Source organism: Chiloscyllium punctatum, chromosome 23 (assembly GCF_047496795.1).
Source record: "Chiloscyllium punctatum isolate Juve2018m chromosome 23, sChiPun1.3, whole genome shotgun sequence".
In the NCBI taxonomy this organism is placed as follows: Eukaryota; Metazoa; Chordata; class Chondrichthyes; order Orectolobiformes; family Hemiscylliidae; genus Chiloscyllium; species Chiloscyllium punctatum.
In genome coordinates this window covers 3,337,132-3,351,999 of record NC_092761.1, presented here as the reverse complement: position 1 = coordinate 3,351,999, position 14,868 = coordinate 3,337,132, and the positions used below count along the sequence as shown (strand labels likewise).

Here is a 14,868-nt window from a genome sequence, read left to right as displayed (position 1 = left end):
GGGGCCAGTGTATTCCTTGAAGAGTGAATAGTAAAGGCAGCAAGTCCAGGGAATACTGATCAAGCGATATCGTGAGTTTGATAAAGAAAATCCAGTTCAATAAAATCAGGAGAAGCCATTCACAAGTATAGAGAGGGCAAGGGGTTTGTAGAAAATGAGGGACAAACAATGGTCATGAAGTACATTTGGCAGATACAACTGAGGAAAAACCACAAGGTGTTTCATCATCATCGTTAGCATAACAGGCTTCCCAGCGAAAGAGTGAGGCCTGTTAGAAACCAAAGGGACAAGCTGTGCACGGAGCCAGAGGATGTAGGTGAGGTCTTCAATAAATACTTCCCATCTGTATTAACACAGGAGAAAGGCATTGTAGCCGGGGATTTCATTTGGAATGGTGAGGTTCTAGAACGTGGAAAGATCAATAAGGAGGGGATATTAAATGTTTTCACAAGCATAAATAGGTGGAGACATCCCCAGAGCCCACTGAAATGTAACCCACGCAGCTATGGGAGGTAAGGGAAGAGGTTGCTGGGGCCCTGGTGGATATATTTAATACTTTGCTGGCCACAGGTGAAGTGCTGAATGACTGGAGGATCGCTAATGTAGTTCCTCTGTTTAAGAAGGGCAGCAGGGATAGGCCAGGTAATTACAGAGCAAATAGTCTGACAGCAGGGGGAGGGAAATTATTGGAAACAATTCTGAGGGACAGTTTGAATTCATAACTGGAAAGGCAGGGATTGATTAGGGTTAGTCAGCACGGATTTGATACAGGAAGATTTATCTGGTGAAATCAGTTCAGTTTTTTGAAATGGTGTCTGAAAATATTGATGAAGGCAGTGCAGATGATGTGGGTTCCATGGAGTTCATTAAGGCCTTTGACAAGGTCCCACATGGAAGGCTGGTCCAAAAGGGAAGAGCCCATGCGATCCAAGGCAAGTTGGCAATTTGGATCCACAATTGCTGGAGCGTTGGTTTTGTGATTGAAAACCATTGCCCAGCGAGTGTACCACAGAGTCCTGTGCAGGAGCCTTTGCTGTTCCTTAGGGGCATTAATCACTCGGATATGAAAACAGAAGGTATCATTGTTAGGTTTGCAGATGACATGAAAGGTGAGGGTGTTGTCCACAGTGAGGGGGATGGTCTCAGGCTACAGTCTGAAGGTTGAGGCTGGGACAGAATATCAACAGAGTAATTTCAATTGATAACCAGGCTAGAGCACAGCAGGCAATGAGGGAAAACTGATGGATTAAGCTGCATTTATTTTGATGTAAAATGCCTGACAGGTCAGGCAGATGAACGCACGGCATAGATGGGAACATGGGACTGGGAAATCACAGGAATTACAGAAACACAGCTAAGGGACGGACAGGACTCACAGATCATTGTTCCAGAGGACAGATTCAACAGGAAGGATAGAAGGGGAGACAAGGGAGGAGGGGGAGTGGTGTTTTTGATCAGTGAAAACATCACTGCAGCACTGAGAGAGGATATTCCTGGGCATCGCCCAGTGAAGCTGTTCTGGAACTGAGAAATAAGAATGAATAATCAGTTTGATATGACTGTACTACAAGCCCGCAGTAGTCAGCGGGAAATTGAGCAGCAAATATGTCAGAGATCTCAGATATCTTTAAGAAGTATAGGGATGTTAATGGTCGGGGATTTAAACTTTCCAAACCTAGACTGGGACTGCCATAATGTTCACAGCTTGGATGGGAGGGATTTGTTCAGTGTGTTCAAGAAAACTGTCTCAATCAGGACGTAACTGGCCCGACAGCAGAAAAGGATACAACCACACCTCCCTTCGGGAAACAAGGTAGAGAAAGGGGCTGAAGAGTTTGTGGGGGAGCACTTTTGCAAAGTCACCACAATTTTATTAGTTTGAAAATAGCGATGGAAAAGGACAGGCCTTGTCCACAAGTTAAAGTTCAAAACTGGCCTTGCCCCGTCCAGAAGTTATTAGGCAACACTGTCCAAAAGTTGATTCGTGGAGGCTATTTGCAAGTAAAGGAATGTCGGGCAAGTGGGACTCTTTCAAAAGAGAGATAAATTAATATTTCAGGGCCAGCATATTCCTGTTAGTGTGAAGAACAATGCTGACACAATTGGGATACACTGGATGACTGGCGATATTGAGGTTCTGGTCAAGACCAAAGGGGGCACATGTCCTATATAGCCAGCTGGATTAAGTCAATCCCTTGAAGAACATTGTGGGTGTAGTAATACTCTTAAGAGGGAAACCATGAGGGCCTAAAGGGGAACTGACAGAGCTTTGGCATAGAAGGTTCAGGAAAATCCAGAGAGATTCTAAAAGTATATTAACAACAGAAGATTAACTTGGGACACAATGTGACCCCTTAAAGTCATCTATGTGTGAACCCACAGAAAATGGGTGAGATTCAAAACAAACACTTCACGTCAGAACTTACTGTCGAATACACACTGGGGAAGCAGGGAAATAAACAGTGATATTTTCAAACGAGTCCACATTGGAGAACAGGAGGTGCTGAAGGCTTTCAAACACATTAAAATTAGATACGTCCCTGGGAACTAATCAAGTATATCGCAGGACATTGGGGTAAGTTAGGGAAGAAACTTACAATGATATTTCTATCACTGACAGCCACGGGTGGTGAGCTCGGAGCCTGGAGGTTGCCTAATGTTGGGCCAGTATTTAGGAAAGGCTGCGATGGAAAGCTGGGGACATAAACACCAATTAGCTTGATGTCAGTGGTGCAAATGTTGTTGGAAGCAATTCCACGGGACAGGACTTACATGCATTTGGAAAGGCAACAATTGATTAGGGATAGTCAGCATAGCTTTGTGCATACAAAGTCCTGTCGCTCAAATTTGATAGAGTTTGTTGAAGACGTGACCAAGAAAATGGATGAAGGCAGAGCAGTAGACGTTGTCTATCCCGACTTCAGCAAGGCCTGAGACAGGGTTTATCGTGGTGCACTGGTTAGTAAGGTTAGATCACATGGGATCAGGGAGAGCAAGACAAAAGGACACAAAATGGGCTTGACAGTAGGAGACAGAGGATGGTGGGAGAGGATTGTTGTGCAGACTGGGGGCCTCTGACCAGCGGTGTGCCATAAGCATTGGTGCTGGAGTCACGCATGTGTATTATTGACATAAACAAGAATATATGAATTATTGTTAGTAAGTTTGTGGATAGTAAAATAAGTGTTATATTGGGCAATGAATACAGTTATCAAAGGTGATCTTAACCAACTGAGCCAGCGGGTCAAGAAATTAAAGATGGAGCAGAATTCAGTTATTGGATTTTGTTAAGATAAACCAGGGACGACTAACACAATTAGTGGCAGAGCTCTCGACAGTGTTGTCTAACAGAGAGCGACCAAGGGCTGCATTTACATTGTTCCTTGGAAGTGGTGTCACAGGTGGACAGGATGGGGAAAACAACATTTGGCACACTGGCCCTCATGGGTCACAGCATTGAGTACATGAGTTGGTCCATCATGATCCGGCTGTATCAGACATTGCTGGGACTCCAGTTGGAATACTGTGGAGAATTCTGATCCGCCTGCTTCAGGAAGCATATTCTGAAACTGTAAATGGAGCAAAGATTGACGAAGATGTTACTGATACTGGAGCGTTTGACAGAAACAGAGGGGCTGGATAAGCTGGAAAACAACATGGGTGGAATGAGATAGATTTGGCAGATAAGGTTAAGGAGAATCCAAAGAGATTCTACAGCATACAAGTACAAAAAAGGTACTAGAGAGATAATGGGGCACCTCAAAGATCAATAAGGCCATCCATGCCTGGAACCACAGGAAATGGGAGCGACCTGAAATCAATTTTACATGTCAGAACGTACTATGGACAAAGACTAGGAAACAAACGGAAATAAATAGTGATGTCTTGAAAAGAGTCCCCATTACAGAAGAGGTGGTGCAAGAGGTCTTAGCACACAAAGGTAGAGAAAGCCCTAGGTCCTGAACAAGTGTATCCCAGAACATTGAGGCAAAGTGGCAGTGGGGAATGTGGCAGAGATATTTGTATCAATATCCTTCATATTTCCATTGGGTGTAGGTGGCTGAGGGCTGACTTTATAAAGGTTTATAAAAACATGAGAGCTTTACATAGGTTTAACATTGAAGGTCTCGACAGCAGGGTAGGGGAATCCATACCTAGAGGGCAAAAATATGAGGTGGGAGAGGAAATACTTAAAAGCAACCAATGGAGAACATTTCCACACAGAGAATGGTGCACATATTGAATGAGCTGCTGCTGAAGTGGTAGAGAAAAGTACAATTCCATCATGGAAAAGACATTTGGGCAGGTAAATGGAGAGGAGAAGGTTTGATGAGACTGGGACTAAACGCTGGCAAATGTGACTCGTTCAGGAACCGTGGTCAGCATGGACTAGTTGGATCGAAGGAATCGTTTCTGTTCTGCATGGCTCTTTCTCCAGTTATTGGAGGAGGAGACTACTGAGATAAGGCCTGTTGTAGGCACTGAAGCAAGTTCCAGCAATGGATATGGTAGTATGGAATGCAGTATATTTCAAATCTGTGGAGGGACTATCAGGAAGGGAGGAGGTTACAGGGACAGGAACTGTTATAGGAGTTAAAAATTATTGAAGACACTGGTCCACGAGACATTGTATATGTACTGTTGGGGAACACAGAGCAGAAAGATCCCAGGCAGCATTCCCTCACACTCATGAGAAACTTGCTTTCCCCTCTGTCATACTGATGATCGCAAAGACATCACAGGCCTGGATTGATAATTGTGACAGTCCCGATGCTGTTTCAATGCAACAAAACTTACAGTAGGGCTGGTGATTGACCTGGGGTGTGTCTGTACTGTGCTCCCCCTCCAGAACTGTATCTAAGTAATGTCTTGTTAGCCGATGTTTGGAGCCCTCTCATTGCTCTCTGCTCTGTTCACTGTGAGTGATCTTATCTCACTGCAGGATTTATTGAAGATTCCAGATTTCCCTGCCCTTTGTCTGTCTGGCTGACCGACCACCTTCAGTGTGGTGATGGACGAGACATCCTGTAGTTGGGAAGTCGATTGAGTAAGGAACTTCCTGATTCCCTGCAGGAGACAGAGAAATAGACAGGATGGGAAATTAGACTGATGTAGTGAAGATTACACATGGAGAATGGCAGTAATTCCCACAGAGATCTGGAAAATTCCCGTCTCCATTCCTGGTCTGTGCTGCTGTGTCCCTCTGGAGTGGAGAATTCTGTTGGTTCAGGATCTGGAGCAGCTGCAAGAGTGAGAGACACTGACAGAGGCATGAATTGGACACCCACAATGAGGGATACCACATGGAGAGATACTGAGTGACATCACAAGAGTGCAGGAAAGTATCAGGATCAAACAATCATGAAAGAGAAACAGGTTTGTCTCCATGATGCACTGGTATCAGTGTTCAGGGATGAATAGCCTGTAAGCAGGTGAAGTGATAGCCTAGTGGTGTTATTGTTAGAGCATGTATCGAAATCCTCAGCTAATGTTCAGGGGAGGAAGGTTTGAACACCACCATCTGAAATGGTGGAATTTGAAATAGATTATTTTAAAACAGTAATTGTCAATCCATCAATACCATTACTGATGTACAATAAATCCAAAAACTTCGCCTTTCAAGAAAGACATCTGCCCTTCCTCACGTGGTCTGCACGACATACCCACAACAAAGTGTTTGCCTCTCAATAACCCTCTGAAATGGTCGAGCAGGTTACTCAGCTCAGGGGCAGCTAGGGCTGGGCAAGAAAGTTTGGTCAGCCAGTGACACCCATAACCCATACTTGATTTTTTTTAAAAATCCATTCCGATGGTCCCACTGGAGCTGTGCTGGGATCAGTGTCCTGGCCAATCATGTCGGTAGGTTTATGGACAGGGCTTGAAACTGACAGAGAGGATGCAGGGACAAGGTTCAAGTGAAATGAGCTTTCCAAATCCAAAGAGAAAAGGTGACGCGTCAGAACAGCATGGGAATGTGGCCGGAGACAAGCAGAAAGGAAAGATCAGTGCAACGTCGAGGGCCGAAGGGCCTGCACTGCGCTGTACTGCTCTATATTCTAAATAAGGAGGCTCACAATGGCACAAAGGGGTTTCAAAAAGCTGGAGAGATGGGATCTGAATGAAGAGACACAAACAGGAAGGTGTGCTAGGATTGTCAGGATATAACAGAGACAGCAATGGCCTGATCTGGAGCAGACGACCCAGACTGGGAGGGGTGTGAGGACTGGAGGTGGTTTCACAGGGAGGGAGGACCAGAGAGCCACAAGGTGTTACAGAAATGTGGAAAGCTGTAGGGTTTACAGGAGTTCATGGAGATGGGGAGGTGAGGAGGGATGCAGCAGTTACAGGCATAAGGATGTTGGTAGGATGGGGTGGTTTGCACAGACAGGAATGTTTTAGGTGAATGGAGCAGATTACAGAAATCTAGACAGTTTTATAAATGAAAAGAACAAGCAGATATGTGGAGGGCAGTCGTGACTGAAGATGTTTATAGTTATTGAAAGGCTTAGGTTCTGGGGGTTATTTAGGTATAGAGGGGGTGGTGTCTGACAATTTGACCGGGAGATAAGGACATCCATTTTGGTTGGAGACATTTTCACAGATAAGGGAGCATTAGTAACTCCTGCAGTTTGGTCAAAGTGGAAATTTTGAAGGGGAAGGTGACATTTACACAGATAGGGGTGTAAGAGATGGAGAAGGTTATGGAGATGAGGAGATGATGGACAGACTGGAAGACCCGATATTGACAGGATGGGTGATATGCAAGGGAGGATGTTACACAGATAGTGAGTCTTTTCGGAACTGGATCAGATAGTCACAGGCATTGCAGTGAGTTCTACAGATCAGGAGTGCTGCAGGGACCTGAGATTGATCATGTCTTTAGGACTGGAAGAAGATATGAATAGCTTAAAGTCTATGTATGCTGTTTTCTATTCCTGAACAGAGCCTCAATATCCCTCATCAGCCAGGGATCCCTGAACCTGCCAGATTTTCCCTTCACTCTAACAGGGACATACTGGCCCTGGATTCTTGAGATCACATTTTTAAAAGCTTCCCGTTTGCCAGTCATTCATTTTCCTTTAAACAGACTCGCTCAGTTGATGGTAGTCATAATGTAGAGGAGCCGGTGTTGGACTGGGGTGGACAACGCTAAAAATCACCCAACACCAGCTTACAGCCCAGCGGGTTTATCTGGAGGCACTAGGTTTTGGAGCGCTACTTCATCAGGTGGTTGTGGAGCACAATCATAAGGCTCAGAATTTATAGCAACAGGATAGCAGTGTCATGGAATGTAATATCAAACAAATTTTGTTTAATCCTGTCATATTTTAGGATGATCACCTGCGCTTCGAAAGCTAGTGCTTCAAAATAAAACTGTTGAACTATGACCTGGTGTTGTGTGAGTTTTAATTCACACAATCGACCTCGCTCGATCCTGCCTCATGGTTCCAAATCTGGCCCTGCTCCAGTTTCACACCTTAATCTGTCAGCCTGTCTGATCTTTTTTCCATAACAATGTTAAAACGAAGACAGTTGTAGTCACTGGACCCAAAGGAAAGGCCAGGTAATTACAGAGCAGATAGTCTGACAGCAGTGGGAAGGAAATTATTGGGAACAATTCTGAGGGACAGTTTGAATCAATAACTGGAAAGGCAGGAAACAATTCGGGGTAGTCAGCACGGATTTGGTAAAGGAAGATCCTGTCTGATGGATTCAGCTGAGCTTTCTTTGAAATTACGATTGAAAATATTGATGAGGGCAGTGCAGATGATGTGGGTTCCAGGGAGTTCATTAAGGCCTTTGACAAGGTCCCACATGGAAGGCTGGTCCAAAAGGGAAGAGCCACTGGGATCCAAGGCAAGTTGGCAAATTGGATCCAAAGCTGGTGGAGGGTTGTTTCTGTGATGAGAAGCCTTTCACCAGCGGATGTACCACAGGGATCGGTGCAGGAACCATCGCTGTTTATTATGTACATTAATGAGTTGGATGTGATAGCAGAAGGTTTACAGATGACATGAAGGGTGAGGGTGTTATCCACAGTGAGGGGGATGGTCTCAGGCTACAGTCTGAAGGTTGAAGTTGGGACTGAATTTCAAAGAGTCATTTCAATTGATAAGGCAGACAAGAGCAGAGCAGGCAATGAGGGAAAACCGATCAATTAAACTGCACTTACTTTGATGTAAAAGGCCTGGCAGATAAGGCAGATGAGCGCATGGCATAGGATGGGAACATGGGACTGAAATATCACAGGTATTACAGAACAACAGCTGAGGGAGGGACAGGACAGGCAGCTCAAGGTTCCAGGGACAGATGCTATAGGAAGGACAGAACAGGAAGCAAAAGTGGAGGGAGAGTGGAGTTCTTGATTAGTGAAAAAAATCACTGCAGCACTTAGAGAGGATATGCCTGGGGATCGCAGTGAAATTCTCTTAGTGGAACTGAGAAAAAAGAATGAGTCATCACTTTGATATGACTGTATTACAGGCCCCCAATAGTCAACGGGAAATAGAGCAGTAAATATATCAGGAGATCTCAGATATCTAACAATAATAGGGCTTTAATGGTTGGAGATTTTAACTTTCCATACCCAGACTGGGACTGCCATAATGTATACGGCTTGGATGGGAGGAATTCATTCAGTATGTTCAAGAAAACTGTCTCAGTCAATATGGAAATGGCCTGACTGCAGTAAGGGATAAAACCCGACCGCCCCTTGGGAAACAAAAGTAGGGAAAGGGACTAAAGTGTTTGTAGGGGAGCACTTTGGCAAAATCCCCATACTTCTATTAGTTTGAACATAAATGTCATGTCAGGACTTACTGTGGAGAAACTCCGGGGAAGTCAGGGAAATAAACAGTGATGTCTTCACAAGAGTCCCCATTGGTGAACAGGAGGTGCTGAAGGTTATAAATCGCATAAAAAGTAGACAACTCTCTCGGAACTAATCAGATGGATCCCATGGCATTCTGTGGGTGGGGGGGGGGGGGGGGAGGGAAGAGTTAGGGAAGAAATTGCGGGGTACCTTAGAGAGATATTTCTATCAAAGACAGCTACAGGTAATGAGCTTGGAGTCTGGAGAGTGACTAATGCTGTGCCAGTATTTAAGAAAGGCTGTGAGGGAAAGCCAGGGACCTAAAGACCAATTAACTTGATGTAAGTTGTGCGAATGTTGTTGCAAGCGATTCTGCGGGACAGCAGTTACATGCATTTGGAAAGGTAATGATTGATCAAGGATCGTCAGCACAGCTTTGTGCATACAAGGTAGTGTCTCACAAACTTGACTGAGTTTGTCAAAGAGGTGATTAAGAAGATAGACGAAGACAGAGCAGTAGACATTGTCTATCCTGACTTCAGCAAGGCCTTTGACAGGGTTTATCGTGGTGCACTGGTTAGTAAGGTTAGATCACATGGGATCAGGGAGAGCGAGACAAACGGACACAAAATGGGCTTGACAGTAGGAGACAGAGGGTAATGGGAGAGGTTTGTTGTGTGGACTGGAGGCTCTGACCAGCGGTGTGCCATAAGGATTGGTGCTGGGGCCACATGTGCATTATTTACATAAATAAGAATGTAGGAATCATTGTTAGTAAGCTAAATAAGTGTTACAGTGAGGAGTGAAGACAGTTATCGAAGAGGCTCTTGATCAACTGGACAAGTGGGTCAAGGAATGAAAGATGGATTTTAATTAATGGATTTAGTTAAGACAAAACAGGGACGACTAACACTGTTAATGGTAGGGCCCTGTTCAATGCTGTCGAACAGACAGTGAGACCAAGGAGTGCAGTGACATTGTTCCTTGTAAGCGGTGTCACGGGTGGACAGGGTGGTGAAAGCGGATGAGGCACACTTGCCATCATGGGTCAGAGCATTGAATACCTGAGTTGGTCCATCATGATACGGCTGGACAAGACATTGCTGGGTCCCCAGTTGGAGTACTGTGGAGAATTCTGATCATCCCGATTTAGGAAGCATTTTCTGAAACTGTACACGGAGCAAAGATTGACGAAGATGTTATTGATACTGGAGGGTTTGACTTACACGGATAAGGTGGATAAGCTGGAATGCACAAGTGGGAATGAGATAGCTTTGGCAGATAAGGTTAAGGAGAATGCAAGGAAATTCTACAGCATACAAGCACAAAAAAAGCAACGAGAGAGACAATAAGGCTGCTCAGGTGTGGAACCACAGGAGATGGGCGAGACCCTAAATGAATATTTCATGTCAGAACATACTGTGGACAAAGACTAGGAAACAAAGGGAGAGAAACAGTGATGGCTTGTAAAGAGTCCCCATTACAGGAGAGGTGGTGTTGGATGTCGAAGAACTCAAAAGTAGAAAAAGCCTGAAGGTCCTGAACAACTGTATCCCAGAACATTATAGCAAAGTAGTGGCAGGGAAACGAGCAGAAATATTTATATCATTGTCATGCGTATTTCCATTTGGCATAGGTGGCTGAGGGGTGACCTTAAAAAGCTTTATAAACCATGAGGGGTACAGGTAACGTGAATAGTGAAGGTCTCTACCCCAGGGTAGGGGAGTCCATAACTGGAGGGCAGAAATATGAGGTGGGAGAGGGAAGACTTAAAAGGGATCAGAGAAGGACATTTTTCACAGAGACCATGGTGCACATATTGAATAAGTTGCCAGGGGAAGTGATGGAGAGAAGCACAATGACAACATGGAAAAGACATTTTAGGTAGATACATGGAGAGGAGAAGGCTTGAAGGGATATGAGCCAATTGCAAAGAAAGGTGACCCGTTCAGGAACCATCTTCAGCATCGACTAGTTGGATCAAAGTAAAGGTTCTGTTTCTGTTCTGCATGACTCTGTCATTGGAGGAAGAGACTACAGAGATAAGGCACACTGTAGACACTGAAGCAAATTACAGTGATAGGGATGATAGTCTGGAATGCAATACATTTCAAATCTGTGGAGGGACAATAGGGAAGAGAGGAGGCTACAGGGACAGGAACTGTTACAGGAGTTAAAAATTATTGAAGACATCGGTCTTCACCATGCCATAGATACAGTGTTGGAGAGGGAAATACAGAACAGAAAGATCCCAGGCAGCATTCCCACTCTCTCTTGGGAAGCCTGCTTTCCCTTCTGTTGTACTGATGCTCACTAAGACAGCACAGGCCTGGATTGATAACTGTGACACCCCGATGCGGTCTCTGTACAACAAAACTTACAGCAGGGGTGGTGATTGAGACTGAGGTGTGTCTATACTCTGCTCCCCCTCCAGAACTGTATCTATATCATGTCTTGATAGCCGATGTTTGGAGCCCTCTCATTGCTCTCTGCACTGAGTGATCTTACCTCACTGCAGGATTTATTGAAGGCTCCAGATCTCCCTGCCCTTTGTCTCTCTGGCTGACCAACCATCTTCAATGTGATGATGGACGAGACACCCAGCAGTTGGGAAGTCTATTGAGTCAGGATCTTCCTGAGCACCTACAGGAGACAGACAAATAGACAGAATGGGAATTTATACTGATGTAGTGAGAGTTACACATGGAAAATGGTCCTGAGTAAAACAGAGATCTGTAAAATCCCAGATTCCGTCCCTGGCCTGTGCTGCTGCATCTCTCTGGGATGGAGAATTCTGTTGATTCAGGATCTGGAGTGGCTATAAGAGCGAGGGGCATTGACAGAGGCAGCAATTAGTCCCATACAGTGAGGGATACCATATGGGGAGATACTGAGTGATATCACCAGAGTGCTGGAAGGTATCAGGCTCAAACAATCATGTCAGAAGGTTTTAGAATCAAACAATTGTGTAGGAAGAAGGGGTTCTGCTTCATGACGGTATAACTGGTCAGGAATGAGCAACTAGTGAGCAGGTGAAGTGATGGCCTAGTGGCATTATTGCTAGAGCATGTATCCAAAACCTCAGCTAATGTTCACGGGAGACAAGTTTGAATCACACCATCAGAAATCAATAATTTTAAAGATAATAATTAATAATCCATAAATAACTATGAGACAATTGCCAATGAACAAAAAATCCAAACATTTGTCATTTCGAGAAGAACATCTGCTATTCTCACGTGGTCTACACGACATACCAACAGCAAAGCGTTTGCCTCTTAATTACCCTCTAAAATGGCCAAGCAAGTTACTCAGCCCAAGGGCAGCTAGGACTGGGCAAGAGAGGCTGGTCAGCCAGAGACACTAACATCCCACGAGTTAATAAAAGCAATCCCGTTACACTGGGCCCCACTGGAACCACGATGGGACCAGTGTCCTGGCCAATCATGTCGGTAGGTTTATGGACAGGGCTGTAAACTGACAGAGAGGATGCAGGGGCAGGGTCCAGGTGAAAGGAGCTTTCCAAATCCAAAGAGAAAAGGTGACGCATCAGAACAGCGTGGGAATGTGACTGAAGACAAGCAGAAAAGGAACGGGAAAGTTTAGTTAAAACTGTACATCAGTGAATCGGGTTGTGACAGGAAATTGTGAGAAAGAGTAAATTATGTTTTGTTTGGAATGGACAAAGTCTCTGCAATAAGGTCGATGGATTTGTGACACAGAGATAAAAGGGATTTAGACAGCAATGAGACATGGTTACAGGGCGAACAGAAGGTGGAGCATAAATATTCAATGGTTCACAAGCTTGTGGAAACTCAGGCAAAATGGGTAACACTAACAATAATGGATACCAAAGGCATTACAGAGAAAGCATTTGGCATCAGATTTTGAAGTAGAGTAAAGTCTGAATGTAAATTCTGGCTACTACTTGCCAAGGACACAAGCAGCAGAACAGTTTTAGCCACCGAACAGCATTTCATTGTTCATCACTGCAATAAACAGGAATCAATTAGAATTTTTAATAAAAGCATTGTGATAACTTAGGGAAACATCAATATTCCCAAAATCTAGGACATTCACACTGACAAGAGTGATATTGGAAGAAGAGTTCAGAGAATTTTTTTTCAGTGTTTCTTTGAATAACACATTGTGCAACTGACTAGGGACGTAACTATTTCAGAGCGACTGTTGTGTGATGTAACTTAGTGAATGAGTAATGTCACCGGAGAGATCCTCTGGGAAATTGTGAGAAAGTGCAGTTTAAATAAACATAAAGTTTTAGAGTGAATCACAGAAAGGACAAGCTACAACTAGAAACAAAAATAGTCAATTACATGAGTTTGAGAGAACTGACCAAGGTGAACACGCTAAACAGAGTGAAACATGTGTCTGTAAACGGACAGTGGAAAACATTTAAAGGAACAGTATAAAACACTCAACAAAAGGACACTCCATTGAAACAGTAAAAACCTCAGCAAGAAATCCCCACTGGTCCCTCACTCAGGACAAAAGGGATCATACTTGATTATGAGGCTGAGAAGATCACCATAAAATACTTAAATCCTGAAGTGAGAGTGCGCTTTCGGAGTAAATGTTAAATGGAGTGCAAAGGGTCTGCTCGCAGGAGGAGGGCTGTGGGAAGAGGAATCATTGTCAAGGTTTAATGACACAATAGGAACAGGGAGAGGTGAAGGTGCTGGAGGTGGTGAGAGTGTTACAGAGAATGCTCAGGGCCTGAATGGTGTTACAAAGCCAGTACGGATTTCTGCAGCTGGAGGGGTTTGCAGAGGTACGGAGGGACATATGTATTTTTTATTTATTCATTCATGGGATGTAGGTGTCACTGATTGCAACAACATTCTTTGACCCTACTGCTAATTACCCAGAGAGTAGCTCAGAGTCAGCCATATTGCTGTGGATCTGGAGTCACATGTCGACCAGACCAGGTTAGAATGTCAGATGTCCTTCACTAAATGAGGCAAGTGAACCAGGTGTGTTCTTCCTACTGAACAACAATGTTTTTATGATAGCCCTACCAATGTCTTTCCTACTCTCAATGCTCTGCTAATGAAGATAACCATCCCAAACTCCTGCTTCACCAGCCTATCGCCCTGGGTCACTGACTGACAACACTACCCAGGGCCCGAACATTAAATGTACAAGTCCCACCCAGGTGTGTTTCACCAAAATGGAACACTTCACCTTTATCTAATTAAACTCCATCTGCTATTCTTCAGCTCACTATCCCAGCAGTACTGTTCATCCTGTTGGATCATATAATCTTCTCCACTAACCACTTTACCACCAATGTCAGTGACACCCAAGAAGCTTACTTACCAGGAAACCAATATTCCCATCCAATCCATTTATCCAAATGACAAACAACAGTGGACCCACTACACCGCTGGTCACATGTCTCCAGTCAGATAAACATGTCTCCCATCACCCTCTGTCTCCTACTATCAAGCCCAATTTTGTATCCAGGTGACTAGCTCCTCCTGAATGCCATATCCTTTTTACATTGATCTGAGCTTATTACCCAGTTTACCAGACAGAACGTAGAACACAGAACAGTACAGAACAAAACCCTTCGGCTATGATGCTATGACAACTTTATATCCGACTGTAAGATCAAACTAACCTACATACCGTTCATTTTACTATTATCCATGTGTCTGTCCAAGAGTCTATGAAATGTCCCAGATGTGTCTAATTTTACTACCACCATTGGCAGTCCATCCGACCACCTACCATTCTCTATCCTCTTATCCATCTTCCATTCACCTTAAAATTACACCCACTTGTAATAGCCATTTACGCGATAGGAGGAAACGTCTCTCACTATTCACTCACTCTGTGCCTCTCATCACCTTGTTCCCCTCTCCCCAGGTCGCCCCGCCCCCTTCTTCAATCCCAATGAGAAAAGCCTCAGCTCCCCCAACCTTTCTCCATAAGGACTGCCCTCCATTCCAGGCAGCATCCTGGGAAATCTCCTGTGTCCCCTCTCTAAAATTTACACATCCTTCCTGTAAAGAGGGGACCAGAACTGAACACAA

The 14,868-nt window shown here is 44.4% G+C and overlaps 1 long non-coding RNA gene across 2 annotated transcripts in view; it reads right to left on the bottom strand.

Moving 5' to 3' along the window:
* Nucleotides 1–14,868, bottom strand: part of LOC140494021 (uncharacterized) — a 41,794-nt gene that overhangs the window by 9,788 nt on the left and 17,138 nt on the right. For both annotated transcript variants that reach the window (XR_011963832.1, XR_011963833.1), the window contains 2 exons: nucleotides 11,321–11,455; nucleotides 4,798–5,067 (listed from right to left, as the gene is read on the bottom strand). This is a non-coding gene — a long non-coding RNA (uncharacterized lncRNA). The remainder of the gene's footprint in view (nucleotides 1–4,797; nucleotides 5,068–11,320; nucleotides 11,456–14,868) is intronic.